At 44.8% G+C, this 8,007-nt stretch overlaps 1 protein-coding gene across 2 annotated transcripts in view; it reads right to left on the bottom strand.

The window, feature by feature from the left end:
* FBLN2 (fibulin 2) overlaps positions 1–8,007 on the bottom strand; it is a 90,455-nt gene that overhangs the window by 81,820 nt on the left and 628 nt on the right. Inside the window, exon 1 of one of the 2 annotated variants that reach the window (XM_019008077.2) lies at positions 7,659–7,768. The exons of the other annotated variant lie outside the window; for it this stretch is intronic. The gene's annotated coding sequence lies outside the window, so the exon portion shown is untranslated. Of the gene's footprint in view, positions 1–7,658; positions 7,769–8,007 lie in introns of those variants that run through there. 2 annotated transcript variants of the gene reach the window in all.

Genomic DNA, 8,007 nt, shown 5'->3' with positions numbered 1-8,007 from the left:
TGGGGTGCCCAGGGAACAGGGGATGGGGTGCCCAGGGAACAGGGGATGGGGTGCCCAGGGAACTGGGGATGGGGTGCCCAGCACATCCAGCTGGAGGAGCTGGGCACCCAGGGCCTGCCAGTTCCGCCTGTCTCACGGTTCAGTTCATGTCCTTTCCAGACTCCAAACAAATCCACAAATGCTTTGTTTTGATCATACAAATCAGGGTAAGATTAAGATACATAAACACAGTTTAGCACAGTTACCCAAAAAGCAAGGAGTGACATTTTAAAAAGAATCCATAATCTTTGCTTTTTGAAGTATTTCTTCAGTGGGAATTGTGTTGGAGCAAAGTATGCAAAACCTAGATGCTTCCAAGAGGGGGTCATGTGAAATTATTCTATTTCAAGATTTTTCCAAATCACTAACATTTCAACTCTGAATGTATTTGTAAGAATCTGCCAAAAAACCATCAAAACAGTCAATTTATTTTTTTTTTTTCAGTTTGTAACTGTCTCCTTTTTTCTTAGGTCTTAAAAAATGTTTTTGTAGAGAATTTATGTCATTTCTGTAGAAACTTCTGCAACCCACAATGATATTGCAATTTTTTTTTGAGTAAAAAGCAAGTGTCCCAATAAAGAACAAAGAACATCCTTTGTTTCAGACAAAGAATTTCAGGAGAAACCACAAAATATTCAACCAAAACATTAAACATTTGATTTTCCACCCATTTTGCCAACAGTCTAAATTTTCCCATACTTCTAATCTCAGTGTCAGTAAGGAGGGGAGGGGACGGGAGGCAGGTCAGATGGATGACAGTCACTCTGCAACTGCAAACCTGTTAATTAAATAAAGATGAAAACAAGATGTTTTGACAGAAGCATTTTTCTTCTTTAAATTAGCTTTTCTTTTTAATGAGGAAACAAGACCTGCTTGATCTACCCATCAGGAAAAAAAACAGCATTGAGGGATAACTGGAAGCTCTTACTCATGTTATTAGAGAAATCCTGGGCTCTGCTCCTGAGAACACCCAGCTCTGCAGCCACCTTAGCCACCAACATGAAAGTCCTGTCCTTCGTTAAGGCCCAAACATTACTGATGGCAGATATTATTTAGGCTCTTGAAATGAGTTTTAGAAAAGCAGGCTTAAAACCAAATGGAAACATTTCATTTTGAACGCAGTGGAGATTATTTGAAATACACACATGCTTGCCTGACACACTTCACTGCCTGTTTTCAAAGAATGGTTTGGGTTAGAAGGGACCTAAAGATGATCTAGATCCAACACAATTATTGAGTTCCAGTTCCCAGTTGGGGGGTTTTTCCCAGTGCAAAGACACCCCCCAGCTGTGGCAGGAACATGGAACCTCATTCAGCTGCATGTTAGAGTGCCACAATGCCCAGCACTGCATAAACACACAACCAGTGCTATTCACACCCTCAGAGCAAACCCCAAGCAACCCCAAACCACAGAAACATAACCAAGGACTAAATAAATGACCTGTCTGTTCTAGACATATGCTTCATCTTCATGGCAAACGTCATAAAGTGCTGATTATTTTTTAAATTGTTACAAAAAGAGAGATTCCTTCACTTCAGTCTATTTAAATGCAGGAATAGAACTGATGCACTCAGGTTAACCTGTTTTCCCAGACTGGAGAGACATTATTAAATGTTCTTGTTCTTTTACACATCTTAAATACTCAGCCACTTGCAGCACCCCAGGGCATAGCGTGCTATGTCAACACCTTCAGAAGAATGCAAACATCTTAATAAAAGTAAGGAGTGATTGCTTATCGTGCACTCTTGCTGTTAACATCTGCATTTTACAAAAGCTCACAAACTATTACACACACTTTCCACAGGACATATCCTCCTGGATATGCAGGCAGTCATGCCAGGAATCAAACAGCGTGTCAGAAAGCAGACTGCATTTTTGGTTTTGCTCTAAAGGCAAATGAATGTTTCAGAGCATTCTGCAGCTCCCCTGAGCTGAGCCATTTACTCTACTTTACCAGCTCAGAATGGAGGGGTAAATCCCCCAAACCAATCTGCTCTGTCTCACATTATATCCTTTCCAAATGGCCATCCAAGTTTTATACATTAATCATACCCAAGATCCTACATTCAGGATCATCAGGCTGATGTTGTATTGATTGTATGACAGAGCTCCACGCATGAGGCAGATGAGATTAGACTAGAACGTGGCACGTTACCAGATATGAGTGTCCTGGTTATGAAAACTGAATAAATAAAAAGCCTCCACAGAGTTGCCAGAGCCACTGGGCAGGCTCAGCAGCTCAGCCCCTTCTGATGGGTGGAGGAACAACCTCTCAGTCCTGGCTGATTCACTTCAGCAAAGAAAGAGACAAAGCCAAAAGCAAGCAGGATTATCTTCAATAGTCTTATTAGTGGCTTGAGATAATCCACTTGGTATTGTCTAAAGCAAATTAGGAAGTGCTCGTGGGAACTGTGCAGAGGCAGTGCCCAGCAGGGCCCAGAGCAGGTAAGGGCTGGCAGTGGTCAGTGGGGTCAGGGATGTGCACAAGCTGCCCACCCCTGACCCTGGGCTCGGGGGTTTCAGGAGGTGCATGCCAGTCCAATAACTCTGCCCAACAGAGCTGCTACCATCTTCTCTGACATCTCAATTTAGAGCCAGTAATACACTTAGCAAAGAAAAACTACATTAAACATAAAACAAAATTTGGCTTCACTATCAAAACTAAAACCTGGCAGCCTGTTCCCATGCAAAATCCTTCACAAGTGATACCTTTGTGGAGGACAGCTGGAATAAATCTATGACATTTAATGACATACTAAAAGCAAACCTTGAACAAATAACTTTAAATCATTTGAAATACTACTGTGAATAGATTAAGCTCTACAGTGGTTACATGCTACAATAATTAATAATTTCTAAACAGTGGAGTTTAATTATTAAAAAAAAAATAATAATTGCAGAAGTGGGTTTTTTTCCCCATTCCAGACATATATTTAAAGTAACACTCTCCTGTGAAAAGGTTTTACTTCAGAGTTTTAAATTTATTCTCTCATTCTGATCTGATTCATAACACCAGCAAAAGAGTTTTTACAGCTTTCATCTTAATTTTTAAGTAACCTCACCTCCAAAGGCCAGAGCATAGCACAGAAAAGCAGCAGTCCTATAAGTTTTTTTCTATAAAACACTTCAAATGTGATTGCCACAGAAACTCAGACAACAAATTGCCTTGTACTTAAATGGGAATTAAGATCCCACAGGCATCCCCTAAACCTCTGTCCATGCATATCCAGTATCATCCTAAAAGGTTCACAAATGCTCAGGGAGAAGAACAGGTCTGTCATTCCATGGGTAAAACAGCTGTTCCATGGGAACTACACAGATGGCTCCACCCTGAGTACCAGGGACCTGTGGGATTTACCAGGAGGGACAGCTATGAGCTGGGGTTCAGGCATCAATCTGAGATGATTTAGGGCAGCACAGAGCTGGTGTTCACCTTAAGCTGCTGCTGGCCAAACAGCCCAGCTGTCATTAAGTGAAGCCTGGGGACACACAGACGGTGGGTGTCTCCTGGCTGTGGCTGGCTGAGGACCAGCAGCTGGCTGGTAGTCCCCCACCACATGTCTGGCAGGAGGGACAGAGGGAACATTCACTGTACTAGTGCAGACTCAGCTAATCCAAGTCAAAAACAAAGGTAGTTTGAGCTAACCTGGCTGGATTTGCAGTGAGGTAGATTAAGAACACCCATAAGACCCCTTCTTCCACTCTGGTGGGGATATAATCTTTTCTGGTTGTATTTTATATTTCCAAAACATCATGTATGCCTGCCCCTGAAATTGCTTTTTCTTTCTCCCTCCATCACCAGTCTAGACAAAACTGCATTAAGATCCTTTCTACATACAGGTGTAAGGGGTTAGCAGTTACTAACAGGTTTTCTGGATACAGGAAAAAATGAGCTCCTTGTCTCCAAGGTATTCTCAGTGAATAGAGTCAGGAGTAAAAACTAGAATTAAACTAAAAGAAGCTTCTTGCCAAGGATCACAAAAAAAAATAAAGAAATAAAGAAAAAAAAAAATCCTACCAAAATATGCAGAAAGTCTGTGAGGTGTGGAGGGGCACTTCCTCAGCCTTTGTGTTACAGAAAGGAGTGTGTGGGGTTCCTGTTGGTGCAGTTCCTGTGGGGGTGTCCTGAGCCCAGCCCCTGGCAGCTGGCTGTCCATCTGTGTGTCTGTCCTGCTGTGCCACACCAGGGACACAGTGCTACCCACGCTCCCACTCCTGGCACCGGGCTGGGCTGGGCACTCCCTGCCTTCATTCACAAAAATGAGACAGTGCTGAGGAAAGCCACAGGCTCCAGTGCAGCCAGCAGTAAATGTCAGTGACATCTCTGCTCAGACTGACTGCCTGGTGAAGTCAGTGCATCAGAGACAGGACCTAAACTTCTCCCTGCCTCTGGATCTGAGCCACAGAGCTCGTTAGCAAACAAGACAGACAGGAATGTATGACTGCCTTAATGCAAACCAAGGGATGTAATTAACACAGCTTAATTTTCATGAATAATAGGTTAGGTTTGTGACATGCAAGAATGAAAACATAGCGCAAAGGGTCTGGTCTTGCTCAGTAGAAGGAGGAGTGGCCAGGCCAAAGCAAGCTGCATTTCTTCATACCTAAGTCTGTTTCAACTGTTTGATTTCCAACAGAAAGACCACAATAAAATAAGCAGGAGAAAACAAACCACTTTTTGGAAAGCGCCTTTCCAAGTCTCTTTTTTTTTAACCCCTCATCTGTATGAACATAAAATTGGAAAGGACTTCTTGGGATATTAAATACAGGCCTCTGTTATTAAAGGCAACATGTCACTTCCAGCAGAAAGAAAGGTTAATGTTATGCCATTAGAGCTGAAAGGAAATCCAAATTTTTAATGCAAGAGAATGGGGGGAAAAGCTAAACAAAAGTGAATGCATGAACCCATATCATGAGATCAGAGCCTTATTCTAAACATATGGGCTGGTGGCACTTTGAAGAAGAAATAAGAGGCACAATAATTAAGACTCACAGTTCTTTCTGTCACTAGGAGTCTGCATACAACTAAGAAAAACACCCCAGCACACTCAGCCCCAGGACAGAAGAGGAAAGGGAGCTCCCAGGGCACTGTGAGGCCACCTGAGATCACAGTGGCCCCAAGGTCAAAGGCTCATGGAAGAGGCAGGCAGGCCCCAGCCAGCAGCACTCTGGTTTATTCTGCTGAACAGCCAGAAGGCAGGAAAGCATGTGGCCACTGCAAGTCTTTCAGCAGCCACCAAAATCACTGCAGAATGTAAGATATACTTCTGGTTCTGGCAGAAGCAGCTAAATCCCACCTTGTACTCACAAATAATGGGAAGAAACTCCCAGGCATGGAAATGTTTCCAAAGAAGAGTTTGAAAGAGAAAACCAACCCTATAAATATTTCTCATCTCCCTGGACTGAGGAAAGAAAGCAGCAGAGAGAGCTGTGGTTGGCAGGAGGCTTGTTTTGGTTTACATGGGGTGCAAAATCTGGGGGTACAGGGATAGTGGGGATAGCCAAGGTCCCTTCCATCCCCCAACAGTCTCCATGCAGCCTGTGAGACCCAAGTCACCAGACATGCAGCCCTTGGAGCTTCCAGTGCACACAAAAAAGGCACAAAATCACAGAGTGAATGCAGCTTGGAGAAGGGATGTAACCACTCTGCTCCTGCAAATGCAGAGGAAGGGATGTCCTTCAGCAGTGCTGGAAGGATTCTGGCAGCATGGAGGCCCCAGCAGCGTCCCCTCCTATAACTGAGGAACTGTCCAGCAAAAGTTTCCAGGTAATGCAGCAGCAGGACTCCATCTCACACAGAGACAGATGAGCAGATGCAGAAGATGCCACTTCCTCACTGCACTGCTGCTCCATTGCCATCTACCACCTGAGCCCCAAAAACCAGCCTGGGGTGCCTGGTGGGCTGGATGTCACACACGAGCAGGAGTGAAGCTACACTTGGGTAGCACTCCAGTGAGGCCCTCTGTGAGCTCACAAGCCTCTTCCAGTGGGATCCAGCAGATCCTCAGCCACACTTGCCCCCAGCCCCCAGAGATGAGGGTTGTTGTTGCCCTCCCATGAGCTCATGCCTGAGCTGGACAGAAAGAGCTCTGTTTGGAACATCATCTTTAATGCCACCAAGTGGGTGGCACTTAAATCCCCCTGTGGGGGACTCTCTGCCCATCATCACCTCTCAAAGGCCACCTACACTCAGTGCATAAACCTGCAGAACACCATTTCTTCCAGCTTCGAGTAGATCAGAAATTTAGAAGTATATATCACGTGACCATCTAATGCAACTGGAAAGGTATTAAAGTGGATGGATGGACAGATGAATGGAAAGAAAATAGAGATCTCTTTAGTCATAGAAACTGATTTAAACTAAAATAAAACCATTTTTCCTAGTATTTATTTACACTGCAAGGCTGCTGTTTACTTATTATTTATTCCAGTATCACTTGCCGAGTAGCCTGGTGCAGTGTGCTCAGACCAGCAGTCCCACAGAAGTGAGGTCCCTCAGGAGCTCCCAGGGCTGAAGATCCCCCTGGCTTTGCCATCAGTTTAGTGTCTTTAGTGGAGAAGTTAAAGCTCCAAGCTCGACACTAAACTAAATAAAGCCTGCTCAGAGTGTTGCCTTCGTGACAGAATACATTGATGCAATTAAAATAACATGGCTTTTGAAGAGGAAGGCAGCACTGGAAAAACTCTGCCAACAAAGCAACGCCAATTAAGAGTGTGATTTTTGGATTATATTTTTAGGCCAACATCAGCCCTATTAATGCTGGTATAACTGTCTTCAAAGTATTTTGAAGGTCCAGCTGACGCCAGCTTAGTCTTTTTCTTGGGAAAAGACCTAGTTAAAAGGCTAGGGTTTGGCCCCTATAGGCTCCATTCTGTCACTAGGGGAAAACCTTTCATAATAAAACTAATTTCATCCATTCCACTCCTAATAGAGGTTTATGTCCAAAATCTTCTCAGACAATTTTACACCCTTTAACTGTGTACCACGAGCTGTAGTTTCTGTTGTTAAATGACGTAAGTTACAAGTGAAACCACATTTATGGGACGTGCCCATAGCTTCTGTTTCCATCTGAAAGGAACGGGATGCCTAAAGCAAAGATGTGTCTTGAGGAGGATGCTCTGTTACAAAACCACACAAACTCCCAACACTGCACCTCTACTCATCGCCTGTGGGTGCAAAGAAACCAAACTCAGTGCTAATATAACTTGGCAATAACGGCAACTTTCCTTTCCAAAGAAATCCAAAGGTTGAGAGAGAAAATTCGATACCAGTGGGGCACACACCAGCTCCAAGGCCCTTCCCGCAGGTGTCACAGGCCGTGTGCCCAAACCCTCCTCCTCTGAGCGCATCCCCGGGGCGGCTCAGCTCGGGGCGACCTGCACAAGGCTCAGAGCCACCAGGGCAAGAGATGAGCTGAGGGAGCAGGGGGGCAGAGAGCCGGCTGGCTTTGGCTCAGCCCTGCATATACTCAGTGATTCTGCGGCCGGCAGTTCGATTTCTCCACTACGATCCTGCTCCCCGGACTGCCCCAGCACATCTCCCCCCGCTCCCGCAGAAGCTCCCCGGCACAGCCCCCGGTCCATTTAAACACCGCTCACTCCAGAAACCCGAGCATACCAGCAAAAGCAACAGAGAGCGCTTTTCTTAACTCTGCCATATACTTTCTCCTCTTCCTTTCGAACTTCCCATTGGTTTTCGCTCGGCTCACGGGAGGCTCCCAAGCCTGCACCACTCGGTGAAGAAACAGAGTAATTTTTTTAAGCGTTTGAGGAGGATCTGGCCAGCTCCCCCCAGCGCCGAATGACATTTGCTTTGCAAACACTTCCCCCGCCCCGCGGGCTGCTCTCTCCTCCACCCAGCGAGCTGTTTTCAATAAAGCAGCAGCTCTGAAAACATCCACAAAAACTTTTTCTTTTCCTATGACAATTTGCCACTTTCAAACCAACAGAATTAAAAAAAAAAAAAA

This window comes from Parus major, chromosome 12, assembly GCF_001522545.3.
Source record: "Parus major isolate Abel chromosome 12, Parus_major1.1, whole genome shotgun sequence".
Classification (NCBI taxonomy): domain Eukaryota; kingdom Metazoa; phylum Chordata; class Aves; order Passeriformes; family Paridae; genus Parus; species Parus major.
This window is presented reverse-complemented; position numbering and strand designations above follow the sequence as displayed.